Consider the following 16,723-nt stretch of genomic DNA (forward strand, 5'->3'; position numbering starts at 1 on the left):
TCATCCCTTCCTCCGAAGTTGTGGCAAAAATTTGAAACCATTATTATGATTATTACTATTATTTATTCTCTTTGCACAGCTTCTAACGCTGAAGATGCACTACGGTGCAAGCTGTTTACTACCAGTGAATTAAGGCAACACCCCTTAGTTTTCGAGCACCATCCGGAGTATTCGAGCGGTTCCAAGCAGTGCTGTTTTCTGCAAATGCTCCACCCTTATTGCAGCTCCTATTTGTTACATGTACGTCTCAAGATTTTTATTCACTGTTCCCAGGGCACCGACAATTAGTGGAACTACTACCACCTTTTACAGCAACCACAACTACATAACCTCCCACACTTACCTGTCATACCTACCGACTTTTCTTTCTTCCTTATCGCATACTTTGTCAGCTGGGTATGCTATATCTATGACCCAGCATCGTTTGCTTTCTTTTTCGATTAACACTATGTCTGGTTCCCTATTCTCTATCTCACGGTCGCACTGAAAGATAAAATCCCATAGGATCTTTGCATTATCATTTTCGGTGGTGCCTTCGGGTTTATGTTCGTACCACTTTTTTGCTCTGTCAAGTCCATACTTGTTGCAAAGTGTCCAATGGACAATCCTTGCTATATTGTCATGACGTCTCTTATATTCTTTGTGGGCTAGTGGCGTACATTGATTGGTAATATGCCATACGGTTTCACCATTTTGTCCACAGATTCTGCACTTATCACTTTCTGATGTGTTGTCTATTCTGTATTTTATGTAGTTTGTTGTTAGTGCTTGCTCTTGGGCAGCACAGATTAGAGCCTCCGTTTCCGGTTTTAAACCCCTTTTAGCCATCTTTTTTCTCTGTCTGCCTTATCTTCAACATCCCTATGAAACTGTCCATACATTCTTTTCTTTATCCATCTATTTTCTGTTTCATTCATTCTCAAGTCCTTGTACAGTGCTTTGTCTTTGCAATCTTCCATCCTACACAAGCCTAACGTTCTTACTTCCAATAATGGTGGTTCTGTGGCATTTTTTACATACCATGCTATGTTGTTTTCTTCTGCTCTAATGCCGTGTTCGCATCCAATCAGTCCTCTCCCCTCATTTTCTTATTATTATTATCCAATCAGTCCTATTATATTATTATTATTATTATTATTATTATTATTATTATCATTATTATTATTATTATTATTATTATTATTATTATTATTATTATTATTATTAACGTGGTGTGCTGGCAGAATTGTTAGCACGCTGGGTGAAATGTTTCGCAGCATTTCATCCGTTTATATGTTCTGAGTTCAAATTCTGCCGAGGTCGACTTTATCTTTCATCCTTTTAGGGTTGATCAATTAAGTACCAGTGAAATACTGGGTTCGGTGTAATCTACTTAACCTCCGCCCGCCAAATTTCAAGCCTTGTGCCTTTAGCAGCAAGGGTTGTTATCATTATTATTACGGTTGCGAGCTTGCGGAGTCGTTAGAATGCCAAACAAAGTGCTTTACAGCATCTCGTTCGTCTTTACGTTCTGAACTCAAATTCCGCCGAGGCCATCTGTGCCTTTCGTCCTTTTGGGGTCGATAAAATAAGTACCGGTGAAACACTGAGGTCGATGTAATCGACTATTCCCACTCCTCAAAAATATCAGGCCATGAGCCTGTTGTAGAAAGGACAGAATCGTGAGAACGCCGGAAAAAATTGTTTTTGCAGTATTGCTGCTGGCTCACTGAGTACTGATTTCTAATCTGACCGCGGTCAACTTTGCTTTTTATCTTTCCGGAGTCGATAAAATAAGTAAATAACAGTCTAGTATAAAAGTCAAAGGATATAGATTAACTCTTCCCTTCAAAATTATTGGCCTTCTGAATATATCTGAAATAAGTTATTATCATCATTATCATTATTGTTTTCATACTTTAAAATAGGTGATGGTGAACATTTTTTTAGGACGGTGTATCAAAATTTTAATCTCTATAATGAGCCTGTTATTGTAGTGCCTTTGTCTTAGTTAAATGCTTTTAGATAAGCTTTTTATAGCATAATATCACAGTGAGATTTTCCTTTTAATGTCCATTACGTGTCATTTAAAAGCCTACAGCGTATCACTGCTGTCACGCATAGCAAAGCTGTCTGGTCACTACTTAAATATACAGTATCCAAATTTCGATTATAAATTTCGATTTCTTTCTAGCAAACGCGTAATTTCTTCATTTCAGGAAATCAGTCCTTGGGTACACTTCTTCAAATGGCGAACAATTTACACTTTCCTATGCAATTCTTATGTTTGAATTAACCATATATTTTCAGTAAACTTCAACACTTCCCCCTTCAGTTTCATTAATGTGTTTCATCATTTTCAAAGCAGACCTTCATAAATAATAATTTTCACTTTTCTATGAAAGTTTTTCAATATTTAGCCAATCCTTTTCAAGAAGGTTCCCTCAGTTCAGGGGCTGTAACTTTAACGAAGGAAATAGTTGACATGAATTAATAAAGGCTTGAATGAAAATTACTGTTTAATGAAATTATTGCTTTTAGCGAAATAAATATTAAATGAATTTGATTAATGAATTGCTACCTAGAAAGATAATGCTTTACCCAGACGGTTGTGGAAAGGAGAGCAAGACGGCAGTAGGAGAAAGGAAAGCAAGATGGCGGTAGGGGAAAGGAGAGCATGATGGTGGTAGAGGAAAGGAGAGCAAGATGGTGGTAGGGGAAAGGAGAGCAAACTGGCGGTTAGTTTAGTATAGTGGTAGTGATGGTAGCATAGTGGTAGTGGTGGTAGAAGTAGTTATTACTGTACTGGTGAAGTTAATGATGGAGATAGTTGTGGTAGAGATTATGGTGATAATTAATGTGGTATTGGTGGTCGATGAACAAACGAGGAAAAACTATAATCATGCTATGGTGGTAACATGAAGATGGTGTTGGCAGGTTTTCAAACCTTGAGACAATGCAGTCCCTGACCATAAAGCCAACTCCCTCAGAATAGAGTCTTTTAATCTCTGGCTTACAGGACCAGTAAACGCCATGTTCTTGAATGCTGCCTTGCTCTTTATATTGAACGTCACTAAGAGCAGTAATGTCAACCAGAACGAACAGTCGTTCCAGACTATCATTGTCTGCTGCATGAATATTGTCCCGGTTCTTCAGCTTGCAAATTTTAGTTTCTGTACAGCTTGTGAGACTATATGCCTTTTATTTGAATTTGCTCGACTGAACTTCACGATGAATGTTGGGTGCGGCTAGCCAGCTGGACGGAAAGATGAGAATGAGCTTTAGTTAGTACATCTTTTCTAAGGTTCTCAATATGGAGCAAATAGTGTTGTTCATTGAGAAGGCTACTTCATTGTTTAGGAAGCTGCCGAATGATGTCATAGTCTCTAGCGTCAACGTCACATGAATCATATATCCGAACCGACTGCATTCACTATCAGATATGCGCTTCCCCTTAACATCTCCCACCTACTATTTCTGCCTCTTTCTTATTGCTTCAAGGCTTGATTAATGGTCGATGGGGATGGTCGAAGATGTGGTGGGGATGACCTTCGACTTGCGCAATTGAAACTTTTAGGTAGATTGTTGTGGGCACACCATTGACTGTAAACACTGCACACAAGATCCATCTGCCATGACTAAGCTGTTGCTGTATTAGTGGGTTTGTCAGGTCGCATGTTTAACGTCGGAGAGTCTTTGACCAATGAGTCCGAACGGTGAAGATTTTGCCAACTTCGGTCTCGTCATGTCATAGAAAACAACGTAATCGGGGTCAGTGATATAAAAGTATCACTACGAAGACAGGAATGTAGAAGAGACCGTTTCTTGTCACTTCTCTTCGAAAGTCATACAATGGCCACTCAGAGTTCACTACATCAGAAAAGAATGTATTGCACGCAGACTTAAAATATATACAGTGTATAAACACTGCATATATTTTAATAGCTCATAATAGAGCCTGAGCACTGCGTGAAAGCACCAAACGTGTGGTAAAATGCTGTCTGTGTTGTTTTTCATCGCATGAAAATCTTAATAACTCATAAGAATATACACTATGTTTGGAAATTTTACCGATGAGTGTTAAATTATAAGGCACTAAAAGAGAATGACTCTCTCCAGACACAACAGCATATATATATGTAATATCAATCGCATATACATATATATACATATATACATATATATCAATCTAAATACACAACCGAAAGGGCTGATAATAGTTTCTTGCAATTATGATACTTGAACAGGCATGTATCTTAAATATTGCTTTAAGATACATGACGTATTTTATAAATATGCCTGCTCAAGTATCATAATAGCATGAAACTATTAATAACTCTTTTAGTCTTGTATTTAAATTGATATTTATATCTCACTGGATGAAGTACTTTTATGTTGATTCTATCTCTGTTGGATCTTTAAACTATATCTATGTTTATCTACATATCTATCTATCTATCTATCTATCTATCTATCTATCTATCTATCTATCTATCTATCTATCTATCTATCTATCTCTCTCTCTCTCTCTCTCTCTCTATATATATATATATATATATATATATATATATATATATATATATATATATATATATATATACATGTGAAAAATTAGCAAATGCATACTAGATAGAATTATACCTCAAATCAGAAACAAAGTTAAGCTCCCTCTATAGAGCTCGTTTGGGGATGTAATTACATGGTTTAACTCCATAGTAGATAAAGAACATACCCAGTTCATACAATTTAACATCAACTATTATGCATCCATCTCACCTATCCTTCTAAATAAAGCATTAATATTTGCCCGCAATTTCGTCAACATTTCTAGGTCAGACATAGATATATTAGCTACAAGGAAGACTTTAATAAACTTTAATGGACATAATTGGTTTAGATCTGATTTCAATGGATTGTTTTGACATAACCATGGGATCACTAGACTCGGCTCAGATAACTGATTTAGTAGGCCTATATATCTTGTTCCAAATAATGAATAGTTTCCCTAATTTACCGGGTGGCTTATATATAGATGACGTGTTCTTTGCTACTAACGGTTTATCCAAACCGAGAATAGACAGGATTAAGAAATCATTAAGAAGATACCTCCTAGAATTCTTTAACCTTAATATAGTATATGATATGAACACCAAAGTTATGAATTTTCTAGATGTCACTTTAGATCTTAATACTAAACTTTATTATCGATATAAAAAGCCCAATCAGGTAATACAATATATTAATGTTTCCTCAAATCATTCTAAAACTGCCAGTAACAGTTTAGTCACAGCTGTATCGATAAGGATCTCCAATCTTATGACTAATGAGGATATATAGTGTGCATGCACCCGTTTATAAGCAAGCCTTAAAATTAAGTGGCTTTAGCAATCAAATTTACTATATACCCGATTCTAAACTTAAAACAAAGCTATCTAATAATAGTAACTCTGATTCGAACTTAACTAATACGCCACTGAAAAATGCAAGTATAATTAAGCCTTCAGGTAATTATAATTATATTAAAGTAGCAGTATCGCCCGGCGTTGCTCGGGTTTGCTAGGGAAATAACTATAAAGCATTTTTAGAGAGTTATAGCCAAAAAATAGCAAAAAAATGCATTAAAAATGGAAAAAAAATTATAGTAAATTTTTTTTTAATCGTTGACTCATCGTAGACATTTTTAGAGAGTTACTTCCCTTATATAATAGCAAAAAAAATGCATTAAAATGGAAAAGAATTATGGTAAATTATTTTTAAAATCGTAGACTCATCGTAGATGCGCGCTAATACCCAGAAGAGCTCGATATGAATCACGACTATAAGATACCCGCTTTTGGTTAAACTGCACCGCAAAAAATGGGAGTAGTTAGGAATCTAAATCGTAGGAGACAGGCACACAACTTCACTTTTATATATAAAGATTTGTGCAACAACTAAAACATTCGGTTGTGCAAATTGTTTGCACAGGAAACCTGCCCTGTGTGGCGGTTTTTGCCGTTTTTGTGGATCTGTTTCAGCTTTTTTAGCGATTTCTGTTTTGGCGACTTCAAGCCATGAAGTCGTTGTTCTAAAAGAACGCTGGTCTCCTTGACAACGCTTTACGACGTTGATTTCCTTACACTCCCTTCCCCACAGCTTCACGAGGGAGGGAAGAAGGGGGAGAAGCAACACAGGTGCAGGTGTGAGCATGGACGCCAACTCCGCCGCCATCAACACACGAAAAAATATGCGTTAAAATGGAAAAAAATTATGGTAAATTATTTAAAATCGTAGACTCATCGTAGACGCGCGCTAATACCCAGACGGGCTCGATATGAATCACGACTATAAGGTACCCGAATTTGGTTAAACTGCACCGCAAAATGTGGGAGTAGTTAGGAATCTAAATCGTAGGAGACAGACACTCACACAACTTCACTTTTATATATAAAGATTGTGCAACAACTAAAACATTCGGTTGTGCAAATTGTTTGCACAGGAAACCTGCCCTGTGTGGCGGTTTTTGCCGTTTTTGTGGATCTGTTTCAGCTTTTTTAGCGATTTCTGTTTTGGCGACTTCAAGCCATGAAGTCGTTGTTCTAAAAGAACGCTGGTCTCCTTGACAACGCTTTACGACGTTGATTTCCTTACACTCCCTTCCCCACAGCTTCACGAGGGAGGGAAGAAGGGGGAGAAGCAACACAGGTGCAGGTGTGAGCATGGACGCCAACTCCGCCGCCATCAACACACGAAAAAATATGCGTTAAAATGGAAAAAAATTATGGTAAATTATTTTTAAAATCGTAGACTCATCGTAGACGCGCGCTAATACCCAGACGGGCTCGATATGAATCACGACTATAAGGTACCCGAATTTGGTTAAACTGCACCGCAAAATGTGGGAGTAGTTAGGAATCTAAATCGTAGGAGACAGACACTCACACAACTTCACTTTTATATATATATATAATAAAATAGGCCCCAGCAATAAGAATAAATACTCTACTCAAGAACATGATATATCTAAACAGTATAAATCTAGGAAGCGCGAGGTAATTTGGTTTGCCACTCCATTTAGCTAAAAATCTACCTAAACTATTTTTTCAAAATCCTAAAACATAATTTTCTAAAACATCATAAATACCATCCAATATGCAATAAATCTTCTATAAAATTTTCTTATTCCACAATGCCAAATTTGGGATCAATTATAGCATCCATAAATAAGAACAAAATCAAATATCCAACTTCCACAACCGTTAACACTGATAGGAAACCTAGTATAAATAATATAAGTATATACGGAACACCTAATTCATATAATTCAACATCAAATAAAAGTAACTCCAATACGTTGGTTGCCTGGAATAATGGAAACCCGCCCCAAAAAATATAGATAATAGCAAAAATAAATTAGGGAAAACATGTAACTGTAGAAAAATTGATTTATGCCCGCTTGAAAGATTTTGCCTTCGTAAAAATGTAGTATACAAATATGTACAGTAGTGTCAGATAAATATCAGGCTAGAACATATAGGGGTTGGACAAAATAATGGAAATACCTTAAAATTTCAAACAAATTTATTTCAATATGAGGTAGTACCGCCTTTGGCAGTAATTACTGCTTGAATTCTACGAGGTATGGACTCGTACAAAGTTTTAATTATTTCCAACGGAATTTTTGTCCATTCTTCAGCTAAAACAGTCTCCAGTTCTTGTAGTGATGTTGGTGGAGGATATCGACTCCTTAGTTGTTTTTCTAAAATGCACCATAAATGTTCAATAATATTAAGATCTGTAGGCTGTGGTGGCCAGATAAGATGTTCAACTTCACTAGAATATTCCTCGTGCCGTTCAGTAACAACTTTAGCTGTGTAAATTGGTGCATTATCATCCTGAAAAGTTGCGTTTCCCTACAGAAATAGTTTCGCAACCATACGATGAATTTGATTAGAGAAAATGCTTAAATAGTCTTGACTAATTAATTCTGCAATGAAGGGAAACCATTGGGCCGGCGGATTTCCAAGATATAGCCCCCCCCCCCCCACCAGATCATCACAGATCCTCCTCCATGTTTAACTGTTCGAAGAACGTAGTCTGGATCAAATGCTTCTTTTGCATGTATCCACACGTATATCGGCCGGTGATCGGAAATAAGGTAACGGATGACTCGTTCGAGAAAATAACATTCTTCCAATGCTCTAGGGACCAATTCTGTAGGTTTTTACTCCACTCTAAACGCTTTGCAACGTTTTTGAAAGTAGTGGTTTACTGATTGCAGTCCTCCCGTGAAATCCGGCTTTGTGCAGTTCCCGGCGAACGGTTTTTGTGGAAACTGGGTTCTCGAGTTGGTCATTAAGCTCTGCAGTAATTTTGGGAGCTGTACTTTTGTGATCCTTTCTAACAGTTCGCGTAAGAGTCTGACTGTCCCTATCTGAAAGTTTTGGTTTCCTTCCGGAGTTTTATTTCGACGAGAAGGTTTTTTCCGTCTTTCTCAAAGGCTGTCATTACTTTCGAGACAGTACTTCTTGATACACCAAACATTTCGGCTGTTTTTGTTATGCTAGCGCCTGCCATACGAGAACCAACAATTTGACCTCTTTGAAAATCCGATAGATCTATCATTTTAATGAATTTTAATTACCTTTTTCTGATGATATCTGAAAAGAAACAGCTTTTTTAGCAAAACATATTAAACAACACTAATAATAAATAAATAAAAACATATAAATAAACAAGCTTTTGACGGTTTTATAGATATTTCAAAAGTATGATGCTATAATGCTAGGTGCTTCCATTATTTTGTCCAACCCCTGTATTTAGGTAGTACTGTTGAATTCAGAAAAAGATATAGAACGCATTTAAATTCATTTACGAACATTAAATATAAAAATTCTATTACTTTAGCCTCATATATATATATATATACATAATTTAAGGAATAACAACATTAATTATAAAATTTCTTAGTCTATAATAGCAAACTTCCTCCATAATAATGCTATAACAAATACAATTTATGCATTAGAGAATCGTACATTATTCTTAAATTATGCAATTCGGGCACATTAAATAAATTCTCTGATACTATTCACTCATATACTCATAAATTTCACTCATATTTCGAGATATAAGGAATGAAGCATTTGGCTGCCCTGCTTCTTCCTCTATTAGTAATTAAGTATTCCCAGAATTGATTGGAAAATCGACCTTTCATTTTTTATTCTGCCATCATCCTTCAGTTGCCATTTTTTACACAATTTAATTCTTCCGTCATCCTTCACTATAGGTTTCCTTCGTACGGTAAGTATGAATCATCATAAAAGTGATTGCTATCTGATGGAGTAGCTGATGACTAACGTAATGTAACCAAAAATTTCCTTTCTCTTATATGCCTTCAAACTTGATTAATTATCTATTTACTTATTCCTGATGAAGGAGACATATCAGTGTGAATCTAAAGGATTCAGACCTGCAGACCAATGGACTCTAGAAACAGCTGTCGAATTGCCTCGTATTGACGTTATAACCCTCTAAAAAAAACATTTCTTACACTTCGGAACTCTTCTAAACTTTAAAATCCATAATTCGGATTTCCCACTATTGCCGATATATTTTATAACTTTTAATCCTTATTCCAACGTCTTTCAACCTTAAATTTAAATTCAATATGATTTTTAATCGATATATCAACCTTTATTTATTTACCCTTTCATGTACGTTTTTATCTCATATAACTCTTATTTCTTTATAAATAATACATAAATAAGTTACTTGTCATGTAATTTTCTATTATATCTGTGTATGTATCTATGTATTTATTATGTTGATATAAATCATAAATATAAATGATTATCTAAATTTTTGTCTCTTCTTATACCAAGTTATATATATATATGTATGTATGTATGTATGTATGTATGTATGTATGTATGTATGTATGTATGTATGTATGTATGTATATATGTATGTAAGTATGTATGTATGTATGTATATATGTATGTATGTATGTATGTATGTATGTATGTATGTATGATGTATGTATGTATGTATGTATGTATGTATGTACTTTATATATATATTAATATATAGTGCCCAATACCGTCATTAGTTGACGGTATTGGGTATTAAAGAGAGTGACTTAACCACTTCTGCTGTGCCTGGGGTGTTTCTAGAAGCAAGCGCCTAGCCCCGAATACGCTGACCACCTCTCCACTCATGGATTCTCCACTAAGGAAAGAGAATTCAATACGTGCGCAACATCCATGGAACTGCAGAATATGCCAGATATTGGTTACATAAAACTGCACGTATCTGGCATAACGTACCTCCCTCCGGATTTTCTGTAGAGGTTTACTCCCTTAACCTTTTTAAAAAGCACGTCAAATTACCCGGACGTAGTTAGTCCTACTCTCTCTCTATCTCTCTCTCTCTGTCTCTCTGTCTCTCTCTCTCTCTCTCTCTCTCTCTCTCTCTCTCTCTCTCATCCTTCAAACTTATACTGTTCTGGTGCATCAAGTGTCAGGAGCGCATTTGTTTTCAGGATACACGATTTGCATGGAGTTACCTTCTCTTAGACGAACAGTTAAAGAGCTGAAGTGCCACATCTCTCCTGGGCCCTTTAATTTATGTGTCATCTTCCGGAAGCAATTCCGTGACATACTAATTAGCCTAATTACTTAATAGCTGGGACTCTGACAGATGCCACGACTCCGGGTCACATTAGGCCTGAAAGTTATAGTGGTTAAGAGGCATTTCAATTCCCCTCGAAAACTTGGAACTCTCGAAACCAGGGCCCTAGCCGGATGCATTTTAAAGCTATATCTAGGACATATGTGCTTGTGTATGCATATGCATGTGTGTGTGTGCGTGTGTAACTAATGTTTGTTGCCACTTCAATATGGCCGTTCCGTACGGACCGACGTTACTGCCATTTTTAATCCCAAGAGGATACCTCCACTAGCTGGTTATCGTTGAAATCTACACCTAATATAGATTGCTTGCAATATATATCGGGTGCAGATATATATCTCGTTAAAAATGGTAGAAACGTCGGTCCGTACGAAACAGCCATGTTGAAGTGGCGACAAACATTACTTCTCAGTATGATTATTATTTTCATATAGAAATTTTCTAACTAGCTACTTTGTTTATACATACATACATACATACATACACACACATACACACATACACACACATACACACATACACACACATACACACATACACATACATACATACATACATACATACATATATATATATATATATATATATATGTATATATTTATATTTATATATATATATATATATATATATATAATATATATATATATATATATAATAGAAAAATACAGTGTACATTTAAACACATAAGAGATGGCCACTAATAGAACATCTGACTCACTAGAAAGAGCAGTTAAAACTCCAAGTCACTAATAGTTGCAATTCCGAAAGGGAATGAAAAATAAAAACATTTACCCTATTTTTTCTGGACTATGCATAGTTTCTGCAATCTTATATAAATTAAAATAAAATAATTTTAATTTACATCTGACGTTGCTTCGTCAGCAGGATACCGGGGATCAACATATAGACACGAGGCGATAAGTAACATGCCTCGTGGCTATGTGTTATAATTATATGTTTTATATATATATATATATATATATTATATATATATGAGTGTATATGTACATCTATATATGTATGTATATATGTTAATGTATGCGTCTCTGTGCATGTATTTATATGTTTGTATATTTGTGTGTATATGTGTATATGTATACATATGCAAGTACATATAATAATAATAATAATAATAATAATAAATAATAATAATAATAATAATAATAATAATAATAATAATAATAATGATTATAATAATAGTTTCAAATTTTGCCACAAGGGCAGCCATTTTGGGGGAGAGGATGCGTCGATTATCTCGACCTCATTGTTCAACTGGTACTTATTTTATCGACCCCGAAAATAATAATATCCAGGGATTCATCGCTCTTTCTACCGTTGTCTGTCTCTGGATATGTATATGCATATATAAGTATGTATGAACGTAAATGTATATATACACATTATATATACATATGTATATACATATTACTTACATATGCATATACTTGTCCAGAGACAGACATGTGTATGCATATATGTGTATGTGTATATATATATACATTAGATAAAGATATTTACGGCCGGTTTATGGTGTTACCCTGGGTTTCACGTCTAAAAGCGCTTAGCTTTCAAGCGATTCTTCATACCCTAATGGCCAATTGACTATAACTTCTATATACAGGGTGTCCCAAATTTCACTGATGGGTCTCAATTTTTAAAAACTTCCTTAACTCTAAAAATAAATGTATGAAATTTCGATACAATATTAAGGACATAATCGAAATTAATATGCACAAGTCAAATTTTGCAACACCACTACATCGCTTAAATAACAGCCATTCTAAGCTTCGCACGCCTGTGCTCTTTCTAAAACTTGCACCATAACACCCTCAAGGGTTTCAGACTCCACTTCTCTGATTTCTCTATTGATGTTCACCTTCAGTTGCACCAGGGTTGACGTAAGCCCTCTCTTTCAGGTATCCATGACTGAGACCTTTTTTGCGACCAGCCATTCAAAGTAGACCTCACACATGGTTCCAGCAAGATGGGGCAACCGCACAAACCGCAAGAGAAACAATGCAGTTCCTACAGCAGTGCTTTGGAGAGAGAATAATCTCCCGCTACGGCAATGTCAACTGGCCTTTATGTTCCCCAGATTTGACTAGCCCGGGTTTTTCTTGTGGTGATGCCTGAAAGAGAGGGTTTATATCAACAAACCAGAGACCCTGATGCAACTGAAGGAGAACATCAATAGAGAAAGTGGGGTTTCCATTAGGTCCTTTATATTGAATTGAAATTTCATGCATTTGTTTTTAAAGTTAAGGAAGTTTTTAAAAATTGAAACCCATCAGTGACTTTTGGGACACCCTTATATACACGCATATAAATATAAATAAATGTGTGTGTCTGTGTGTCTGTGTGCGAGTATATGCACATGTACTACGTATGTATGTCTAAATGTATACATGCATCCATGTACGTATAGTATGTATATATGTATGTATGCATGTAAATATGTATGTATGTGTGTTTGTATGTGTGCATGCACGCATTCAAGCATCCTTATATGCATGCGTCGTGATGCTATAGTCGCGGATATCCTACACCGTGTCCACAGAAGGACCACTCGGAGGATCGGCAATACATTGTTCACACAAACACTTCTGTCCCTCTGCCACTAAGCTGGCCGGTCTCCTACATTATACACTCAGGGTCCCCAGTCAACTGCTTTCTAAACCTCTCCTCACTTTTAATGTATCCATGCTGTTCCCCACAGGTTTTCTTCCCCATAACATCGTATTCTGGTCCATCTTCCTTCATCATGTCTTTGGCGCAGGAGCTGATTTTCAGCAGTTTAAAGCGAATATCAAAGGCATAGAGGACCTAAAATCGGCATGGTCTCTGTTCCTCCCTCAAACCTAACAAGTGTGTGTGTGTGTGTGTGTGTGTGTGTGTGTGCATGTATACACACATATATACGGATACATACATACATACATACATATATATGTGTATATATATATATATATTATATATATATATATATATATGTATCCGTATATATGCATATATAGTTCATATATGTATACAAATATGATACATAAGTGCATAAAATATTTCTGTTTCACTGTGTTTCTATATATACATATAAAACTTACTGATGTATGTATACATGATAGATACATGCATGCATATATATTATATAAATATATATATATGAATATATATTATATATATGTTCATACGTACATATGTATATTATATGCATGTATACATTATACATATACATATATTTATATACACACACATATATACAAATATACATATAAATATATACATGTATGAAGATATATATATATATATACATATATGTATATGTATTTATGTATGTATGTAAGTTTGCTTAACATACATAGACGTATTTATGTATATCAGGCGCACGTATATATTATATATGTGCATATATATATATATATATATATATATATATATATATATATATATATATAATATATATATATATATATATATATATATATATATATATTATAGAAGGAGCTTCTACAGGACTAGAACTGTTTCATTCCGATGAAATCTTCTGAAGATTTCATCGGAATGAAACAGTTCTAGTCCTGTAGAAGCTCCTTCTATAAAATAAATTACTTTACTCTGCTATGTATTGAGTACCTTATTTACTGTGGTTAACCCCGACTCAACCCGGGACCTACATATATATATATATATTGGTGATACTAGTTGCGGATTCTAGCTCGCTCTGATACTGAGTTGAGTTGGTGCCTTCTAGTATCTCAAAATTCAATATATAATCATTTATGATTATAGTATTCTACGCTGAAGAGAAAAGAAGTTTTTGGTAAGATAGAATTATTTAATATTTAATTCTTATGCTTTCCTAAAAACTTGATTTCGAAACGTACGTCCGTAGATAACTTAAAATTGTATGATAGATTACCGTCAATTCATTCTCTCTTACCTGTTTGTGTCTGCCTTCCAATTGCTGTTTTTACTGAGATCTCCCTTTTTAGTAGAAGAAATAGCTATAACTCTTTGACTGCTATTTCTAAATTCGGTATGTGGTAAGGCAATTCGTTGCTAAACCCTTTATTGCTTAGTATTACTTAAATTTTCCTCGAATGAGGCTTTTACATGCCGAAGACTACTTGGTGTAATTGATAATTATTCCAAATTAATTAATTTCACCCTTCATTATTACGGATAACCATATTTTATCTCAGTAGATGACCACAGCATCTTGTTTTGGCTACACGCGGGTGGGAAGGGGCTGGTGACACAATCTTTTCATTCACGCATTGAATTTGGTGATACTAGTTGCGGATTCTAGCTCGCTCTGATACTGAGTTGAGTTGGTGCCTTCTAGTATCTCAAAATTCAATATATAATCATTTATGATTATAGTATTCTACGCTGAAGAGAAAAGAAGTTTTTGGTAAGATAGAATTATTTAATATTTAATTCTTATGCTTTCCTAAAAACTTGATTTCGAAACGTACGTCCGTAGATAACTTAAAATTGTATGATAGATTGCCGTCAATTCATTCTCTCTTACCTGTTTGTGTCTGCCTTCCAATTGCTGTTTTTACTGAGATCTCCCTTTTTAGTAGAAGAAATAGCTATAACTCTTTGACTGCTATTTCTAAATTCGGTATGTGGTAAGGCAATTCGTTGCTAAACCCTTTATTGCTTAGTATATATATATATATATATATATATATATATATATATATATATATATATATATATATATATATATATATGCGTACATATGTTTCTTATTTTACAAGATCCTTGATGTGAAATCGTGTGTTGAACCAGATAATGTTTTATATGTGTGTATGTGTATGTATATATATATGTGTGTGTGTGTGTGTGTGTGTGTGTGTGTGTGTATGTATGTATGTTTGTATATATATATATACATATATATATACACAAATATATATTATATATATATATATATATATATTATATATATATAGATATATATATATATATATATATAGATATATATATATATATATATAAAAGAACAAAGTGAAATAGGGGTTATGAGTGTAGTTAATAAATAATATGAATTGGTAATATCTGTAAGTTGATGATTGAAATGAATTTGTTCCTCCATTTTCTTACTTGTATTATAATATATATATATATATATATAATCTCATACATATATGTACATACGTACATATGTATATTATATGCATGTATACATTATACATATACATATATTTATATACACACACATATATATATATACAAATATACATATAAATATATACATGTATGAAGATATAATATATATATATATATATATATATAATATATATATACATATATGTATATGTATTTATGTATGTATGTAAGTTTGCTTAACATGCATAGACGTATTTATGTATATCATGCGCACGTATATATTATACATGTGCATACATATATACAAATATGCATGTATATATATATGTTTCGTTTCGTTTCTTTCCTTTCTCCCATATATATATAAAAGTACAAAGTGAGATAGGGGTTACGAGTGTAGTTAATAAATAATATGAATTGGTAATATCTGTAAGTTGATGATTGAAATGAATTTGTTCCTCCATTTTCTTATTTGTATTATATATATATATACATATATATATACTCTCATACATATATGTACATACTTACATATGTATATTATATGCATCATTACATTATACATATACATATATTTATATACACATACGTATATACAAATATATATATAAATATATACATGTATGAAGATATATATATGTATATGTATTTATGTAAGTATGTATGTATGTATGTATGTATGTATGTATGTATGTATGTGTTTGTGTATGCTCACATGCATATATATATATATATGTATGTATGTATATATACAAGCCTTGTGAGTGGATTTGGTTGACGGAAACTCAAAGAAGCCCGTCATGTATATGCGTGTGTGGGTATTTGTGGGTGTGGATGTATGTGCGTGTTTGTGTTTGTCCCCCTATCACCACTTGACAACCGATGTGGGTGTGTTTACTCCCCGTAAATTAACGGTTCGGCAAAAGAAACCGATAGAATAAGTACTAGGCTTACAAAG

General features: G+C 34.1%; 1 long non-coding RNA gene across 1 annotated transcript in view; it reads right to left on the minus strand.

The window, feature by feature from the left end:
- Positions 1 to 4,243: 4,243 nt before the first annotated feature.
- The window catches only part of LOC118766330, a 12,972-nt gene continuing 492 nt past the window's right edge, over positions 4,244 to 16,723 (minus strand). Inside the window, exons 2-3 of the long non-coding RNA XR_005002267.1 lie at positions 10,283 to 10,290; positions 4,244 to 4,384 (exon numbers count right to left, since the gene is read on the minus strand). This is a non-coding gene — a long non-coding RNA (uncharacterized LOC118766330). The remainder of the gene's footprint in view (positions 4,385 to 10,282; positions 10,291 to 16,723) is intronic.

This window comes from Octopus sinensis, linkage group LG1, assembly GCF_006345805.1.
Source record: "Octopus sinensis linkage group LG1, ASM634580v1, whole genome shotgun sequence".
Classification (NCBI taxonomy): Eukaryota; Metazoa; Mollusca; class Cephalopoda; order Octopoda; family Octopodidae; genus Octopus; species Octopus sinensis.